General features: G+C 41.1%; 1 protein-coding gene across 6 annotated transcripts in view; it reads right to left on the bottom strand.

Moving 5' to 3' along the window:
• The window catches only part of LPP (LIM domain containing preferred translocation partner in lipoma), a 679,775-nt gene that overhangs the window by 593,589 nt on the left and 65,445 nt on the right, over positions 1-20,741 (bottom strand). For 3 of the 6 annotated variants that reach the window (XM_079766429.1, XM_079766430.1, XM_079766431.1), the window contains one exon: positions 16,791-16,908. The exons of the other annotated variants lie outside the window; for them this stretch is intronic. The gene's annotated coding sequence lies outside the window, so the exon portion shown is untranslated. The remainder of the gene's footprint in view (positions 1-16,790; positions 16,909-20,741) is intronic. 6 annotated transcript variants of the gene reach the window in all.

Raw genomic sequence — 20,741 nt, 5'->3', positions numbered from 1 at the left:
ATGAAATTCAAGTCCACAGACATGTACTGAGCATTTTTTCTGTAGATGGCTCTGGGCCAGAACCATGTAGAACACAATAATTATGAGAAAACACTAGCCCTGCCTACAAACTGTTTAAAATCAAATGAGGCAGAATTATGCAAACAATTTACAATAATTCAAGCCTTGAATGATGAACTCAAAGAAAAGGGGGGGGAAATGACAATAACAACAGACCAAGGATGAGAGACAAACAATCACTAACACAGCCAAGGAAGGGGATCTATATGTGACAGACAGGGAGGCATTCAGGAGAAGCAATTATCCACTCACCCCCATGGTACTCCATCACAGACCCAGAAGTGTTCTATGACCTCTGTCAACTGGGTTTTCCAAAGATACCCAATGTGACCAACCTAAACGATTTATATCTCAATGTGCCTTCCCTGCTCCAGATCCATCTCCGCTTCTCTTCAAAGCAATTAAACCAACAGCAGTTGATTACACACTGCATTCAAAGCCTTGGGCTGGGCACTTGGTGAAAGCAAGACACTCAATAGACAAGGTCCATGACCTCAAGGAACTCAGGACCTGGTGAGGAAATAGAAAATCATCCATCCACCATACATTCACTCAACTGACATTTATTGGACATATACTATATAACAGTTACCAATGAACATGCTCAGGCTTCAAAAATAAGCAGGACACAGCTGAGTCCACAGTCCAGGGCAGAAGATAAACCTAATACCCAGAAGGCATTGTGCAATGTGGTTAGGCCAAAAGAAAGGTATGTGCACCTGAAGCTTCAAAAGAAGGAGGTGGGGTATCATGAATGACATGGAAAGGTCACCTCTACAACTAATAATTATACTTCTTACCTGAAGGTAGAAGGAATTAGGTGCCTAACAAAATGCCTCCCTGTCTGTCACGTACTGAGCCCCTTGGTTGACTACACACGTGCAACACACCATGAGAGGGCCCCCTAGGAGTATTCTGGGCCTTGCGGGCAGAGTAGAATGTTTTCTCAATGCTTTGATGACTCACAGACCAACCAGTGAATCACATCTGGAGATACCTTAGAGAAGGTCCCACATGGTGAGGAGCAGAAGGAAGGAGGACTGGAACTCAGAACTCCAGACCCTTAGAGCTGCTTCTCCCCAAGCCCACCCTGCATCCTGTAGGGCTATGAATGAACTGGCCACCCCGCTCGGCCACACGGCCATCACAGGCTACCAGTGGGGTGAGGAACAATTTCAGCAGGAGTCCGAGAGAATGGTTAAGAGGTTCCCACCTCGGCAATGTGGACTTCTTGTTATTGCTGTCTTGAGGGGGCACGTTTGTTTGTAAACATAACACTCTTAAATGAAAAGTCATCACCAGACTGCCTACAGCTGTATATAAAAAGATATGGACCTGAGCTCAGATTAGTGTCAGAATGAACATTTTGGTTAATTTCCTTTTTCCAGTGGGGAAAAAAAAAACAAACACACAACGAAGGCCCAGAGAGACTGAGGCCGCTCTGCCCAGTCACACCACAAGTTAGATGGTAGCACCTGAAGAAGAGTCAAGCACTAAAATGCTTCCAGCTTAGTGGCCTATGACTCATTCTCACAGCCCACATTTTTGGTCCAGGAGGACAAGGACCGTGCCAAAAGGATACATTGTGTAGTGCAGAGACATAGAAATTAAGAAATAAAGGAAGAGAGAGGCAGAAACTAAGAAATAAAGGAAGAGAGAGGCAGAAACGATTTCACAACTCTTTTCTCAAGTTTCTCAAAGGTCCTACCCTGATCCTGCCTTCTGCAACACCACCCCAGGTCCCTTGATGTTTGCTCTCTATTTAAACTGCCCCAAGTCACACCGTTTCTCTATCAACATCCACCAGCAAAAGTGGGAAAGGACTGCCAATTTCTTATGAATCCTTGAGATTTTCTTTATGAGTCATAGAAAACTGAAATAACTTGGGGGGCAGGGGCGACTTTAGAAAGAAACATAATTTTAAATCAGTTCCCACTGATTTGTTCCTCTGTATGGTACAACTCTTGAAGAGAGGAAAAATTGCGTTTCTAGAGCTGACGCAAAAATGGGAGTTTGTGTTAGGCTGTGTCAGTTGTCACCATGGCATTACTTGTTAGGATTTTTCTTCCTGTCATTTTTTTTTTGTTGTTATATTAATTACAGTTTGATCAGTGTAGGGGCTATTTTGAATCCATGGGACTTTCCTAACCAGATTGTTTTGGCATTTTAAAGTCACTCACATTTGGGGCCTAAACAATATGGCAAGTATCTCTTTTTCTCTCTCTTTTATACTCAAATTCACAACAAAGGAGCCATCTGTTCTCTCTCCGAAAACATCAGCCTTGTTTTCATTTTTCCGTTAATAATAATGCCTCAAACTTGTAGCATGTCTCTCTCCAACTTGCTTATTAAAGCATTTTGTAGATACTGCCTCATTCATCGTCAACATTACCCCCCATAAACTGGGAGAAAAGTGAAGTGTTTGCCAATTTTCAATGTGATAAGTGATTACTGGATGTTTAACAAATTTGGTACAAATGAGTGCATAATGATGAAGGGCCTGGCATCATCTAGCCTGATTCAAGGTCTCGCATAGAGATGTAAAAGGGGGACCCGGGAAGGAGAAGCCACTCGTGTTCTATTGGTGAAGTCAGGTCTCCACCCCTGCCTGTAAACCGTGAAAATAAGAACCGCATCTTACACATTTCTGTATCTCCGGGACCTGATGTGTAAAAAGAGCTCATTGAAACATTTGTTGAATAAATGCAAATGCTTGCGATAGTTCCACAGGTGGAGTGGCAGAGCTGGGGTCAGAGCTGAGTTCTCCTGCCCTCTTATTTTATGTGCTATTTTTTAAAATATATTTTTATTGACTTTAGCAAAAGGAAGTGAAAGGGAGAGAGAGATAGAAACATCAATGATGAGAGAGATCATTGATTGGCTGCCTCTTGCATGCCCCGCTACTGAGGATTGAGCCCCCAACCTGGGCATGTGCCTTGACCGGGAATCCAACCGTGACCTCCTGGTTCATAGGTGGATGCTCAACCACTGAGCCACGCCAGCTGGGTTCATGTGCTATTTTTAATAACACTATATATTCCTGAAAGCAAGAAGAATAGAGACACCCTGAAAATGGGGTTGGAAGTGTCTCTAAGCAGACATTTATGGAACAAATCCAGCAGGAATCCCTTAGTGTGGCCACTGGCCATGCTAAAACTTAACCCAGGTTGAGGCTGACTCTCTAAAAGCTCTCTTCATTCCTCATGTGCTCTGTGTATTTGGGGATTTGGTGGAGGAGGTCCTTAATATTACCTGTTTAGAAGAAATGATGTGTCTTAATATTGAAAAATGGCATGTCTCCGTAACACACCAGAGCCCAATAGGAGAGCATCCACTACCCTGCGATTTACTCTCATTACTCAACTGTAATTAGAGAGCACACAGTCTGGAGATCATGAAATCCACCAGCCCAGAGTTTTCCAATGAGCAGAGAGGTCACTGAAATACAAACTTTTTTTCCATGTGCTAGCTGGAAATCAGCAACCCATTTGGCATGTTTTTCCTATTTTCAGAATACCCTATACCCCACTACTACTCCTTGAAGCTAAAGGAAAAATAAATTGTTGCTAGAAAAGCAAGTTAAGTGTGGGATTCTGTCATCTGAATTGCTTCTATAGTAGTAGTTCCAACTAAGTCAATAACTCCCTAAAGATTCTTCAAAAATAGGTTGTGTACAGGAGAAAGGTGGAGGTCTGAAGAGAGAAGGATAGTACTTTTTTAAGTTAAAAAAAAAAAAAGGAAATCATAGAGCCAAAGGGAACTCAAGTACATTATAATGCTTTCTCCCATAAAGTATATTAATTACATATATGAACAGGAAACAAACTAGTTACAAAATACAATAAAAAACAATCAACACAAGGTGGACATTCAGACCATCCTGATTATTTTGTTTTTTCAAAGGGGGAGGTGGGGGAGGATGATGGAAAAGTAGAAGAAAACATGGGGAACAAGTCTGGAGACACATAAATCCCTAACACGCTGTCTAGGGACACAGAGGCTGCCACTGGTGTCTGGAATTGTCAGCACATGATGGGAAGCACTTACATCAATCCATCTGCATAAGCAGGAGAAACAGACAGCATGTACTCAGGGCACACACCTGCAGGGAGGCCCCTGCACAGAGAGCAGACATGCAGGTTGAGTTTATGTAAGATCCACACTCCTTTCCTCATTCCCCTCTCCCTGCTCCCAGGGTCCTTCAGAATCAAGGCTGTTCAGGACCATAGTGGCCACTGCTCAGAATGGTAACCCTCTCACAATATGTTCCTGACCAAAGTTTGCCCTCTTCATACATATGGATTTTCCTATTCTCAGGCTACCTCCAAAAATATCACCTTGGTCTCTGCATGCCCCATCATCCAGCACCTTAATAAAAGTGAAACGGCCCTACATTTATGAACATATAAAAGATACACAAGATGTTACTTAACTGGCCTTTGTTTCCAAACCTCACTTCTTCAGAGGATCATTTGTAAGCTAGCCATTGGGGGCAGTGTGTTAACTAAGTGTTCACTTGATATCTGGTTATGTGTCTGTCATGTCTGCAAGGACACGGAAGCTCTGGCCATGCTCCTCCTGACAAAACAGGTTTGAGGAAGGAACTCCAAAGAAGGCAGACACTCCATCTCACCAGCAGACACTCCATCTCACCGGAGGAGCCCTATCAGCTAAGTAGGACATATGATTTGGTAGTGATGACTGGTACTTCTCCAAATAAAAGTTTCTTTCAAATGATGTTGCTGGTCTAAAAATTCTAACTACTCAAAGTTGAGTGATTTGGGGCTAGGTTCTCAGTCACTCTGAACATCAGTTTCTTTTTCTACGAAATAGAGCAGTCAGTTCAGTAAGTTTTAGACTTCCTACTGGCTCAAAAATTCTGTGTCTAATTATCAAGTTCCTACTGCCAAGTGATCTGCCCCCTGCCTCTTAGTTTGTTCATCTCCACTCCCTCTTAGTTTGTTCATCTCCACTCCTCTCTCTCTCTCTCTCTCTCTCTCTCTCTCTCTCTCTCTCTCTCTCTCAGTGTCTCTGTCACACACACACACACACACTCACTCACCTTCTCCACACCACCACCTTAGAAGGCAAGCTGCAAGCAATCCCTATCCACAATCTCCATCACTTTTTCTCTGCTTGAGATTTGACACCAAAAATTTTTTAATTAGTTTATGAGATAAAAATGAGATACACAAACACCACTTATACACATACCTCACCTTGAGATTAGATCCTCCATGCATTCCAGCAGCCTCTCCATCATCCAGGCCACAGAGGCAGGCATCTGCCAGGGTCCCAGCTGCTCAAGTCCAATGTCCATCTCTTACTCCCTGAGACCCTGAACAAGTCATTTTACCTCTCTGTACCTCAGTTTCCCTAACCATAAAATAAAGTGTTTGAGATAAAACAAATGTCAAAGTATCTACCAATTACAACTTCCCACTCTAGAGCTTTGAAATGTCATTAGAAATCAAAGCAAAAAGTTACCAAAGCCCTCTATCTTGTATTGGTGTTTAACTATAGGGTCCCAGATAAATGGAAGTGACATTTTGCATGATCTCTCACAACAAATAATAAAAGCACATTAATAGGGGCAAATACTTCTAATTTGTATTTGTTTATTTGATTATTTCCAGGCTAAAGAAGTTGCAGGCAGCACCTGCCAGTAGTTCTGGAGAGTCCATGATGCCCGCCCCCCATCTTTTTCTTTTTTTTTTTCACAATGGGCCAGAAGTTCAGAAACTATAAAGATGAAAGTAGGAAACCACACAGTAGAAATATGGAGCCTGAAATATTGATAAAATAATTTAAGGAAATAATATCACATCCCTCTTTAAAACCGTTAAGATATTAAGAAGGGCTCACATAAAGTCAAAATTAAATTGAGCACAGAAAAGACTGATTTGCCTAGGATCCCTTTCAGCCGTGTCATCATGTTTCTATTTGTTTCCCTCAACTGACATGGTTGACCATTTGTTTTGTTTTAAATAAAATGGGGAAGCAACAGATATATTAAATTCATCTGCAAAAAAACCCATATTTGCATGTGGAAAACAAATAAGTGGGTGCCTGAATGGGTGATTAGGCATGCAATTGCCCATCTGCACCCAGGGCTCCAGCCTCACTGCAGGTGTGCTATCTCCATTATGGAAGGCAGGCAACACACAGGAGGGAAACTGGTACCCTCCAAAACTGGACCTGCTCTGAGCTGACCCCCAATACTGTCCCAGCCCCCCATCCACTGCCCCTGTATCTTAAAGCTAAAAACAAGGAATATTTTATGCCATCCTTTTGTCAAATTTCTGGGGATTCTGGGGCTTTTTTTTTTTTTCTGAGCATCTTCAATGTGTACTCAACAAATATTTACTGCTGCAACTATTTTTATGAGCATGGGTGATCTCCTCTCCCATACCATTCACCATAGCCACTGCATTGCTACCACACTGGCCGCCTCACTTTCCTGGAATGTACCCAGTATGTTTCTGCCTCAGGACCTTTGCAATAGCTTTCTCTCAGCCTAAAACATCCTCCCTCCTCTTATCTCAGGTTCACTGCCTTATTTCATTCAGGTACCTGCTCAAGTGCACTCTTCTCAGTAAGACCTTCTCAGACCAATGAATTTAAATCTGTGACCTCCCTATCCTCTGTGGCTTTAACCTGCTTTGTTCTTCTGAAAATAGGTTACAAACTAAACATTATATATTTACTCATATATATGAAGGTTTGCTTGATTCTGTTCAAGATTCTATTCCTACAGTAGGTCCTCAATAAACAGTTGTTAATGAGTCATCATTATCATTTGTAAACCATTACACTAGGCACTCAGGGTCCTCTTATGGAATAAGACAGGCTTAATGCTCTTAAGAAGCTTCTACAATCTAGTAGAAGAGGAAGACTAAAAGTCTGCTTATACAGCAGAGCACAGTGACATAAATGTTCTAGGATGCATACACAAAGCACTCTGATGGTAGAGAAAAAGCAAGTCATTGACTATAGAATAGTCGTTGACTATAGGCTTGAAGGCAGCCAACAGACAGAATTCTCTGGAAGTATCTTTTTTAAAAGCAAAGAAATCATCCTCAAAAATACATCCAGTACAAAGACATCCTCAGCTAGCCTCCTTTCCTTCATCAATAATGCTAAATGGGACAAAAGATTGCCCAAGATAAGTCAGCATTTATATGTGCCAAGACCATGGAGAAAGGAAGAGTCACTTTCATCCATAAAGCCTTCATTTAAAAAAGGAAATTATGTAAATGCACACAGAATGTCCCTTCTGAAAATTTCAGACTCTGCAGACAGGGAGGACCTTAAAGGACAAGCACTCTAACTTCTTATTTCCTCTATAAGAAAATGTCAGTATCAGCCTCTACCTGCAAAGACTGAGTCTGTGTCCCCTTCCATGGCAGAGTCCTACTCTGCTCCTGCCTCCTCCATCCCCTTTCTCTCTTCTCCACTCTAACCACCTCCAGTTTCTTTTTCATCACTCAAAGTGCTGTACGCCATCCTAGACTACTGCCCTCTTCCTTTCTCTCCTCTAACTGTCTGTCTCTTCCACTGTTCCAGGACTTTTTTTTTTTTTTTTCCAGCTGTGTTCTGCTGAGAGCTAAGCATTTTGTCTGGGTTAGGGGAGGAGCACAGAGTATCCAAAGATTCATGTGTTAACTCGATGAGCCCTAACCCAATAACACCCTGGTAGAGTCAACTAACTTTGTGACCTTGACTTTAAAATGCCATCCTTGACATAAATTAGAACAGTGGAAACACTATAACTCTTTGGAAGCAAAGAAGACAAAGAGGTGAAAGGCATCTCCCAACCCAACTCCACCTCAAAAACATCCAAATTTGGGGAGCCTTGTGCATCCAATAGACTGTTACCCCTTTAGTACTATTTCCCAGCTTTTCAACTCCCACAGCCAGGCTACATGAATAAATGTGAAATTAGAATATGTAGTTTTTAACCATCTCTATATCTGAGAATTGGATTCTAGCCACTACTTGCTGTGTGACCTTGGGCAAGATATTTAAAGTCAGCAAATCAAAGCATCCGAGAAAATAAAGCAAAAAGAGATCTCTAAATATCTAATCCAAAAATAACCAAGAGACCTCTTGTATGCCTCCACTCTCTCTTCCCTTCCCCACCCACAGCCATTATAAATATTGCTAAATGATCATGGACTCTTTCCTACTCAGTCAGGATACAGCTTCAGAATCCTTCTCAACACAGCACCTCAAGGAGTCACTACTAAAATACTATATAGCCACATTAAATAAAATCCAAACCACTCATCCGTCAGATTAAAAAAAAAAATTGAAACACAAAGATGGGCCATGATCTCTTCATATCTCAGATTTAGGAGCAGAATCAGAGCTACAAAGGCCCCTTCCCATCTCCAACCCCCTAGTCTCCTAAGATAGGTCTCCTCTTCTAATGCTGATGTTCTGTGACTATTCCTTGGAGTGTGGAAAGGGAGCTTGCTATTGTATGAAGTTGTAAAAAATACAGATAAAGGGTTCCTAAGTAGAGGGAGAAGCTTAAAAAAAGGTGTGGAGGAAGAGGGACATTGGAGCTGGCCTGAAGAAGTTTGCTATCTATAGGAACCAGGGCACTGTATCCATTTTTAGCAGAATAAAATTCAGGATCAGGGAAGCATTTCCAGTAGAAGGAACAGCATGAGCAAAGGAATGGTAAGGACTGCCATGTGCTGAAGAGGACCCCATAGACTACTGAGCAGAGAGCAGTGGGCATCACAGAGGCCACAGACAGAGGGAGGGGAAGGAGAATGAAGATGATGACAAGATAAGATTAGAAGAATCAACCAAAATCTTTGTGGTGTTTTAAATACTGATTTTTAAAAATTGATTTAAAGCCCTCAAGACTAATAAATGGGAAAGGAAGGTAAGAGAGAAGTGGAGGAAAACTAAAAAATATATCTCAATTCTCAATGGGAAAAAAAAATCCTTGCTATAAAATGTATTACAGGAACACTTTCATTATGTAAAAGCCTATTTTGTTTTCATGTCATTCTTAGATTACATCATAAAGTGGCTACAGCCGTCTTGTACCGTATAATAAATAAATCACTAGCTTAATTCTAGAACAAGCCAGAGCCCTAGACTTAAGAGGAAAATATTAGATCATTTTTAATAACTGATATAACTCAAGCCAGTCACCATTGAAGCAGAATGAGATGATGTCATCCTAAAGAAGTCCAAAGAGAAGCCAAGGAGGGTCAGCCTTGGGCAGGTCCCAGAGAAGCTTCCACTTAGAAAAGAACAGGAGGCTGGTGAAAGCTGAGTGGGACTCGTCCTGTGGACTAGACCATCTTGTTATGAAAACCAACACTTACTTTTCAAGTAGAGATGCCCAAGAGGCCTTCCTCATGAAACATCATGTGTGAATATTTTATTCCCAGTACTATTTTTTCAAATACTAGAAAACATGAGCATATTATGATGTCTGTATTCATGACTTGGGAGCAAAACTGTAAATGTTAAGGCTTTTAGTTACTCAGGAAAACATGAAATCAGGGTGACATATGCAAATGCTGCAGGTCTAGTCCAAGCCAAGGGGACAGTGTAGAGTGGGGACTTGGAGATAATGGCCTAACAGAGATAAGAACTGAAGGGATTTTTAGCAGGTACAGACTATGAAGGAGACCAAAAACTTAACATTTAATGGCCACCAACTGCATACAGGCAGTCCTCGGGTTACGTCGGAGATCCATTCCTACGCACGTAACTCGATTTTCGCTGTAAGTTGGAACCCACCTACATAAGCACCTACATTACTTACATGGAGCACATACACAGCAGTAATGAAGTGAAACAGTAAAAAAATAAAAGAAAAGAAAGATAACAATTCCTGACCTTTACTTGTGGTAAATAAATAATAAAAAACATAAAGCACATATGTACATACATTGAAATGATGGAACTTTTTTTTATAAGTAATGTAAATGGGAGATGGCGAGGTAACCATGAAACAATGTATGTCGAGTCCAATGTAACCCGAGGATTGCCTGTACTTAGTACCCTCTCAGGCACTGTATATATATTATGATGGTTTGTGAGCAAAAAAAATAATCTTGAAGAAGGTGCTATTTGCCCCATTTTTTAAGTATGAAAACCAGTTTAAAAAATAATTAAGTGGCTTAAGTGAGATTACACAGTTAACACGTGATAGTCTTCCTACTCCAAATTTTGCTTTACCCTCTTGTCTTCAGCCAATTAAAACTATGTACAATGGACTTTCAATAAAAATAAAATAATTGATAAGAAACACCTTGAAAGCAATGAAAATATGAAAAATATTGAAAGGGGCCATGGAAAGGGGAATAGTATTACATTCTGGCCAGTGACCATCTCAACTACTAAAGCTGGGTTTCCTTATGTTGACAGTAAGGCTCCTAATGAGCTTGACCACCATTTTAAGTCTCCCATTGCTATTTATTTTTTAGGAATGTTAAGGTGGGCTCTAAGGGAACCTGTCATCTTATATAAAATGTACTGCCAAGCTTGGTTTGATAAAAACTATTTTGATAGGGGGAAGAGATGGATATTCTGGCAAAGAACTTTCTGCCAGACCGAAGGTACTGTTTGAGGTTTTATGTCTGATTCTGTCAGTCTCACAGTAATAATGTTGTGTAATGGCTCACTGTTCCCAATACAAACATTCTTCATAACTGCAGAGACATGCTATCAGAGCCAAGTAATACGGATTTATGCAACTTTTCAGGACACAGCAATACCCAAAAGGAGATATAGACCCTGAAATTTACTTAGAGAGACAACATGAAGACTCAAGACTCCAAATTTTGACCTGTTTTCCCCAATTTGTTTCTAGGACAGGATGGAGGTTGCAAAACGCAGAGAAAGCCTGCCTGGAAGTTATATGGACCATTGATGAAGCATAGACTGTGTGGAGAGGTAGAAGGGAAGCATTGGGCCAGAGGCAGAGGAGCCTTTGATGGCTGTTCCATGGCTACTAATGATCCGTGGGCCAAGAAGAGGGTGTCCCCTCTCCAGGTCTTGGTGTCTCACTTGTACGGTAAAGACCTCCAGTGAGAACATTCAAAAAATTTTACCAAAAAAGCTCTAACTGTGAAGGAAGATGAAAATGTAGAGCAGGGGTCCTCAAACTTTTTTTTTAATATATTTTTATTGAATTTTTACAGAGAGGAAGGGAGAGGGATAGAGAGCTAGAAACATCGATGAGAGAGAAACATCGACCAGCTGCCTCTTGCACACCCCCTACCGGGGATCTGCCCGCAACCAAGGTACATGCCCTTGACCGGAATCGAACCTGGGACCCTTCAGTCCACAGAGCCAAACCGGCTTGGCTCCTCAAACTTTTTAAACAGGGGGCCAGTTCACTGTCCCTCAGACTGTTGGAGGGCCAGACTATAGTTTAAAAAAAACTATGAACAAATTCCTATGCACACTGCACATATCTTATTTTGAAGTAAAAAAACAAAATGGCAAAAACACCCGCATGTGGCCCACGGGCCGTAGTTTGAGGATGCCTGATGTAGAGGTATCGGAGTATAGCATTAATTGAAAATTTGTTTTTCCTCTGAAAAATCATGCCTATTTTGTTCTCTGTACTATTATATATATATATATATATATATATATATATATATATATATATATATATATATATCAATGTTTCTATTAGGACTTTAAATGAAGTTTCATACAAAAGTCTTCAAGTGAATTGATTTGCAGAGGTGTGCCAAGTTCATTCAGTGGCTCCATGGAACTCCTACACTCACTTTAGTACATGACAGTAACTTAGGCAGCTCCTAAGCTGGCCCCATATAAATGCACCCCTGCTACTCATACCCTTGTGCAATCACTCTCTTTGAGTGTGTGTGGGCTAGATTGACTGACTTGCTTCTAGCAAATAGAATGAGGCAGAGGGAACAATGTGTCACTTCCAGGATTAGATTACAAAAGGCTTTGGCTTGCATGCCTTGCTCACTCACTCTAAGAAAAGCCAGCTGCCATGTTGAGAGCTGCCCTATGGGAGGCCCACATGACAAGAAACTGAAGGTGGCCTCCAGCCAACTATCAGTGACTGAGGCCCAAAATCCAACAACCAGTGAATAACTGAATCCTGCCCAAAGCCCTATCAGTTTATAATGTGTCCCTCCACCCCCTTCCTCATTGAGCCTTTGAAGGAGACTGTAAGTCCAGCAGACACCCAGGCTGCAACCTCCTCCGAGAGACACCTTGAGGCACCCATCTAAGCTGCTCCGATTCCTGACACAGAAACTGTGAGATAATAAGTGATTTTGTTTTAAGGTGCTAAATTTGGGGTAATTTGTTATGCATCAATAGATAATGAAGATAGTACCCAAGTTTGAGATTATTTTAATGTCCCCTACCAACTCCATCACTTCTCATGAGGCCTGGGGAGTAGACCATAAAAGATTCTCTGTCAAAACTCTATAAAGGAACCTTTGTGCCTCAGAATGCAGAGATGATTTCTAGTTTAGAAACACGGATGCAACCATGCTCTGGCCACATGGAGATGACCATGGAAATATCAGTGCAGTTCAAAGTCAACAGACACATCCAGTTACAGTCCATTGATCAGAATGAACTAGAGCCTGAACCACACTTGCAAGATGAGAGACTCCTTCTTGCCCAGCTATATTCTGCTATCTAATAAATCCATCCTTAGAATATGCTCAGCCCTAGTGAGCCAAACTATAGCCACAGGCCCAACCTGCCAACCCCCTGGAATTATGTCATAAGGCTCAATGGCTCACTGAGAAGTTCTGAGAGCAGATTCCCTCCTCCTGGAAACCTTTCCCAGTAGTCTCAATTATTTCCACTCTCTACTCTCCCAACCTTTCACCTGAGCCCCATGAGATCTGAGCCTATAAATCACTTACCTTGATTTCCCAAGCACCTAATGTGAGGCCTAAAACGTATGTGGTGATTCCTGAATGTGTGTTATAAACAATACTTTTCTAAGGTATATTTCACTCTCGTGTATATATCTTTCTCTCTAACTAGACTGTAAGCTTCTTGAGGTCAGGGACAGTGCCTATTTCACTGTGATCTCCTGAGGTTCACTGACTTCCAGACAAACATGGAGATCAGGGCAGAGAACAAGCATACTTGCTGTGAACATGGGTAGATACTTGGAAGCAATCTACAAAGGAATCATGAGGCTCTCCATCCATTCAGAATTGGACCCTTCCTATTGCACAGTAACCTAATGAAAATCCTTCTGACCTCCACAGTCCTCCTCAAAGTACAGTTATCTGCACTGTGCTCAGGTCAAGAAATAGAAGAATGTGAAATTAAAAGGCAGAAAGCAAGAAAGAGAAAGAGAGCTCTTCTTTTTACTTTCATGGACAGCAAATACCTCCTACAAGACATCCGTGGGTTAGAGAAGAGCAAAGAGCCTCAGGAGCCTGAATGGGTCCCTGCTCAGACCCAGCAAGTCCTTTTGCAATTGTTGAAGCAATAACATAGAAGCAGCAAAAGGTGACCAAGCAGATGGTCACACATGCCCAAAAACCACCTGACCAAGTAATTGTAGCAAGCCAAGACATTCACCTCTGAAAGTCAAGTGGAAGTGACCAATGTTTCATTTCCGGCAGAGACTATTACCTGATTATTCTGAGAACCAAAGAGGAAATATTAAAACTGAAAGCCCTTGGCTACCATCAACAATTATACACTAGTATCAACAGAGGAAAATAATTTCCTTCCTGACTCCCACTGGGCCTGTCACGCCTGGAGCAGAAGGTGTGATTAGCTAATCAAATAAAGCAAAAGCCAACTAGTTAGACTGTAGTTTCTAGGGTTTTTCTCAAGCATTGATGCTTCATCTCTGATCTACCTCCTTCCACCTCCTACTGTCTATAACAAAAATAAATATGGAAAGTAATAATAATACACTATTTCATGTCAATGTCAACCACCATCATTGAGCAAGACTGCAGATCTAACTCCTTTTCAATACTGAGAACACATCAGTGCCTATCCAACCTTGGTGATGATGGGGGTGCAGGGTTAGACAAAAGGACATACATTGAGCATGTCCTATGTACCAGGTAGGGCGCTGGGGATTACACGCTAGATCATCTTATTTTTCTGTATGTTCAAGATGAGTCTTTAAACTAAAATACGAAACAAATGTAATAACCTGTCGTGTATGGGCCACACTTTATAGTTTGTAAAACAAGTTAGCATCTATCGACCCATTTGATCTAAACAAACATGAGAGGTAGACAGGGCAATGATTACTATTCCTAATTCTCAGATCAGGGAAACGAAGGAAGAGGGACCTTGTTCTTTTAGGGTTGTACATCTAATCATTGTAAGACCTTCTGGTACCCCATCCCATCATATTTGTTGCCTTTTTATGAACTCACAAACTTTTTTTAAGCAATACTGATCCCAAAAGCCTCTTTCTGTCCAGTCATTTCTTCACCCTCATAAAATCATGCAGTCCAGCCCTATCTGTGCTAGAATTCCTAAAATACTCCAACAGAGAACTGGCCAGTGTCTGAGGGACCACCCACAGGGAAAGGAACACTCACTGCCTTTGGATTTCTTCTTTCTCTCCATGAAAATGCACTGTGCACCAATCATGTGCCAGACATCCCACGAGACTCTGGGGAAAACTCATGAACAAGAGATGCTGTCTCTTTTTTGACTGGTTTTTCTAGCCTTAAAGCCATCAAGTTGTCCAGAATCTCATTCCTGTAACAGTTCCTGGTGGGCCATCACTTTTGGTCCTCTCAGCATCCTCATGAGGACAGTCCAGTTAGCTCAAGTCCCTTTCAGAGGATGAGGTGAATACTAAAGTCTGACACTCTAGGGGAGCTCTGAATGGAGGTTGATAGTCACTTATATAGCTTTAGTCCTCTCTCCCCTTCCTAATAGCACCCAGATGTTCTTTTGAGGGACCACCACATCGCCACTGTGTAGCTGCCATGAGGTCGGGGTGGTATTGTTTCAATATTCAGAGCAGAGCCCCAGGTCATACATGCCAATTAGGCCAGTGTCCTCCTTGTGGCCTTAGTGACTGGTTTTTCAGAGGTATGCAGTTACCCAAGTCTATGGAAATATGGCAAACAGGGCTCTCTTTCCCCAAATGGCAAGGAGACAGCCTATAGCCCAGGTTGCAGTGAGCAGCCATCTCCTGACCATGAGGTAAAACATCCTGACAATGAAGCCAACACATAGAAGAGGGCAGAGCAAGGAGTACAGCATAGATATAACTGTGCCCTGCTCAAACTAGGCCTGATGCCCACATCACCTCTAAACTTGCTGGTTTCCAGTGGGGAACCCACACACACACATACTTGGTTGTAGATAACACTTTGTTCAATGCTGCTTAAGGATGCATCAGTGAGGACAAAAGACACTGTTGGCTCATAAATTAGCTTACAGACAACAAAAATTCCTTGGTTTCTTTCAGCTCACTCCTGTTTAGGTACTCTCTCCCATTCTGTCATTACACACTAGATTCTTCTTTTTTTTTTTTTTTTTATCCAAATGCAAGGCTTCATATTCATCACAATTTAATTTCTAACACTGAAAAAAATTTCAGAAAGTAGAACAGGTCGAAGATTCACATTGGGTGCTTAAAGTGTATGCTTGGGACAAAATTTTAATAGGCTACATACACTCTTTAAGAGTCAAAGCCATAGTTTCCAGCCTTTTATCTTATGTAGATCCATAGACGCATAGAAAGTCTGTTGTTCTTTTAAGATACATTGATGAAGAAAAAAAGGGCAATGAAATGTAACTGTAAACTGAGCCACACTTTTAAATGAAGTTAGGTTTTATCAATCACAACAACATCTGCTTTGTTTTGAAAAACTACATCATAAGCATGGTAAGCCATATTATGTAGTCAGTATAAAGCCAGTGGTTGGGGCACAGACAGACTGGCCCTCAGAATGGAGACCACAGATCTAGAATTCTAAATAAAAGCCTGTCCCAGAATTCCCTAGCTACTTGCCTCAAGTCTCCCCACAGCCCAGGGTAGCCACAGTATTGACTCTTCCTACCACCCCTCTTTTCTAGAACATAATGTTCTGTTCTACCCTCTAAACACAGAGGAATTCCAATACACAAGGCAAAGCTTACTTTACTTGGTCACCAGTACCCTTTCTGAATGTGCAATAGGATTCGAACTCAGACCCTTTAACACACAGTGTTCAACCTTTTGCCTAAGCAAAGTTAGCCTCCCCTACCTGAATGGATTGTTGTGAAAATAAGATGAAATCGCAGAAGAAGAACCATATAAAGGGGTAAAAAAAAAAAAAGCCACTCAATAATATTACTTTCTTTCATCACAGATGTCCATAAAACTGGTCATTGACATTTTCATTTTGGTCTTTCAATTTCAAGAACGCTTTCCTCCATGCCAAAGGAGAAAGAAGGAAGCAATACAATTATCAGCCACCGGAAATCATCATTTCTCCAAATTTTCTTCCAATCTCTCTTCATGCCAACTTCTAAGAGCTGAGTCCTGCCTTTTCTTTGCCACACATTTTATTAGCATTATTATATTCCATCCACTGCCAATGAAATTAACTTAAGAAAAAAAGAAAGAACATTTTGGTTCTTCTCTAGTTCTTAGTCCATGTTAATTATTAGTGTCATGCTTTCCTTAAATGGAAAACACTGATCTTTAAAACATGCACATTGATTATAAAAAGGAAAAGTCTTCTTTTCTGCATAGGACTCACCAATTGAGGAAGAAATCTCTTCCCTCCAATGAGTGCTCAGTTTAGGAAAAGCCCTCAACTGAGAATCAGATGAGTGGATTCCGTCTTCAATTCTGTTACTGAGCCTCAGTGATCCCACCTATGGAAAATTGGAGAAGAAGGTTGCTCATGAATCTCTAGGACCTTACCAACTTTAGAACTTCCAGGTTTATGAACTCACGGACCAGGAAATAGTGAGAAGGATGCCAGGCTTGCAATTCACAAATCTAGTGGCTCACCTCTATTCCTCCTAAGCTCCTGGCACTTGTATTTCACTAATTTGTCTCAGAATAGTGGAGAAAGAGAATGCCAGTCCCCCAATGTTCATCCTCAGCTCTCTTAGGAAAATAGCTTCGTGGTAATATCACAGATGAAAGATACAGATCAATTAGTTAGATACATGTTAGGTAGGCAAGAAAAAAGTTAATAGCAAAATCTGAACTACAACAACAACAACAAAAAACAAGGGATATGAGTTTGGAGACACATTTCTAACTATAGGAGCTAGCAAGCCCTCTGAACCTTGATTCCCTTGCCTGAAAAGTAAGAGTAAGTGAGTAGCAGAGAGCTAGACAATCTTGACACTTGCCAGGAAATCCTCATTACAGGTTTCACTTAATTAAGAGCTATTAGTATTTGCTAAGGATGATGCAATATATATTCCAACACACACAGATGCTGAAGCATCTGGCTGTTTTAAATGTGTCTTTTATATGCAGGAGAGATCCACATACTAGAAAAACTACTAATCCTATTTTCATTGTCATGATTTTAAATATCATTAAATCAATCATATAATTTTTTCATGTATATTTTCTCATTCAGTCTTCAAATCTATACTAATAAAAGGGTAATATGCTAATTAGACTGGATACCTTCCAGACATCCTTCGGGACAAAGCCCTGGTGGTGGAGCCAAGGCAGAGGCTGTTAGGGGTGATAAGGCCAAGAGGGGAGGGCAGTTGGGGGCAAGAAGGCCAGCAGGCAGAATGGTTAGTGGCAATCAAGCAGGCAGGAAGGTGAGCAGTTAGGGGCCAGTGGTCCCGGATTGTGAGAGGGATGTCCCAGATTAGAGAGGGTGCAGGCTGGGCTGAGGGACACCCCCCACCCCCTGTGCACAAATTTTGTGCACCAGGACACTAGTATCCATATAAGATCAAAGTTGCAGGATCTTAATAAAATGATCCACGTCAACTCTTCCAAGTGACAGGAGAAAAAGCTGTGGCCAGAGCAAGGAGGTGGCCACTACCGGACCCCACCATGAGTGGCAGGCAGTCCAGGGTTCCAGTCCAGGGCTTGTTCCACTGGATCCAGTGACTGCCACTTTGACAGAGGGCAGGGAGACTCATTGAGCAAAGGGACTTTCCGTTGGTCACACAATAGGCTTTGGAGCAAAATCCCAGAGCCCATACTCAGGTCTCTGAACACCTGCTTCAAAGCTCTCAGAGTACAGCCCGACAACAGAAAGAATTAAGTTAGAAAACAGCCTAAGCAAGATGAGCCCAGCACAGCAATGAGTTTCCTGAGAACCAGTGGTTTTCAAGATCATTAGAATTCTCAAAGCCATTCCACTGAAATGAGAGAAAGGCATAATTTCAAACTTGTTGAGGAATGAAGAATAAGGGGGCCAGTACTGGACCTGTGGACAGCACGGTCATACAGAAAACAAAAGACAGCCTCCACCCACAAGGCGCAGGAAACCTAAGCTTCTCCTTGCAGAGGGAGATACAAATCAGAGCAGTTTCTACAACTGCCATGATGGGTGTCTTCTAAACTTCCCTGAAAGGCAAGGCTCTCTAACCTTGGCCCTCAGGCAACCTCTCACACACTTGCCAGCTTCCCTCAATGCACAAATGAAAGTGGCCTCCCTTTTCCATAGTCAACTTCTCTTTTAATAATTTTTTTTCTTTTCCATAACGAGAATAAGCAGCTTTGCTGAAGGGCTGTGAAATGATTGAAGTTCCCATGCAAACAAACGATTAACAAGAGTTCAAATGCAATTTAAATTACCAGTTGTTAAAGTGCTCCTCAATTTCGTGGTAAGTTTCCAAGGAGAATTACATGCTATATACTATTTAATTGGTTGTTTTCTATTTTTTAACATCCATTTATCCCCCCACCACCCTTATATTTCAGAAGTGTCTATAAAAGCTTCCCTTTAAAAAATTATATATTGTTGAATAGATTAAATCTAAAGATTGAAAAGTATCAGAGAAACAGCTGCAGAATTATGCAGCTCAGCAAAATTTATAGTTTTGACACCATAAATCATGCAGAAATTTTAAATCTTAGGTGTCATCTTGTAGTAACATCATTTTTTACAGATTAAGACACTGAGACCCCTAACAGGAAAAGGAAGGGTTGACTCAAAGTCCTCTCACTAGTTAGTGACACAATCAAGATGAGAACCATGGCTCCTAACTCCCAACCCTGTGCCTCCTCTTCCCACCACCACATGGTTGGAGGAGATGATAGGAAATATTCAATGAATTTTCCACCCATAAAAGAAAATACAAAATCCTCTTCAAACACTCCTGACCTCAAAAGCAGAGGTGGACAAAGGCAAATATCTTCCCAAAAAGGAGAAAAAGGAAGTAAAGGCTGATGAATGAATGCATTCAAAGGAGTTCAAAATGAGCAGATTCTTTGAAAGAAAAGTCAAGACACTCATCAAGCTTCATTAATCAAGTATGAGACATTGAGACTGCCAATGTCCACTGCTTTATCCAGCCTGGAATGAGGGCTTACCCCTGGAGTGAGAGGATAAAAGATCAACAAAGTCAAGGCAGGTCTTGTCACATCTGTAGATAGAAAGGATTTCTGGAGGTCATTGTAAGTATAGGATGAAGTTCAAAGCATGATATTGGATTTGTGTCAGTTCTACTCTCTCTAAACTCGAGCTTCCCAGTCTGCAAAATGGGGCTAATACCCATCAGGGAGATTGTAATCGTGTCCTGGAATTCCATACCCAGCATGCACAGCATGGAGCCAGCACAAAGTCTGCATTAGAACATTGACTGCTGAAGTTTCTATAATGTCTCAAAGCATATGGTTCTGCCATTCTAATTATATGAACTATAACTGAGTCTTACAAGCCACATATGTTCCCTAACTGTGTTAGATGCCATATATCCCCTGACTATAAATTCATTTCTTTTTCATTCAAGAAAATAAAATAAAACAAGTGCATGAAAACAAACATCCAAGCGTAAACTTCAAAAGTAAACTTTGGGGAACTATTTAAAAATGTCCTTCAAACCTAGTTCATGAACTGTACAGCAGAAAAAAAAAATAATGTCCAGAACCTCATGTAACCTGTCCACCAACATTATGAGAACAATTTCCCAATTATCCATTGGGGAAACTAAGGTCAGGGAGATTAGGCAAGGTTTCAGGACTAGGAAACATGAAAGCCAGGACTTGAACCCTCGTCTTTGAAGGGTAGGAAATGGTAAAGCCAGTATTTGAACCCTGGTCTTCTAAATAAAGCTCCATGACACAGGTTTTATTACTTTGCACTTACAACCTTACCTTACTAGGTACAGCTATTCTACTAAATATAGCTAAAAAATAAAAATAAAAACTCTTCTGCTATTTTCACATTTCGAGGAGGAGCTTTGGGATAAAAAAGTAAAAAGTTTCAAACTAAAAAAAAAAAAAAAAAAAAAAAAAAAAAGTTAATATTAGAAGCAGATAGATCCCTCCTGAATTCTACCTTCCTGTTATGTTCTTAAATGAAATAAGCTCAGAGCCCTGGCTCTAAGCAGACATCTGTCCAGTATATGGGAAACAGGCCTGAGAAAGGTTACCAATGAGCTGATATCAGGCCAATACAAAGAAATAATTCAAATAACTGGGCTCACGATCAAACAAATCACCAATAACTATAGTATGAGCTTCTGAACACCACTCAGATGCAAGTGTTAACTAACAG

Source organism: Cnephaeus nilssonii (genome assembly GCF_951640355.1).
Source record: "Cnephaeus nilssonii genome assembly, chromosome: 3".
Taxonomy (NCBI): Eukaryota; Metazoa; Chordata; class Mammalia; order Chiroptera; family Vespertilionidae; genus Cnephaeus; species Cnephaeus nilssonii.
This window is presented reverse-complemented; position numbering and strand designations above follow the sequence as displayed.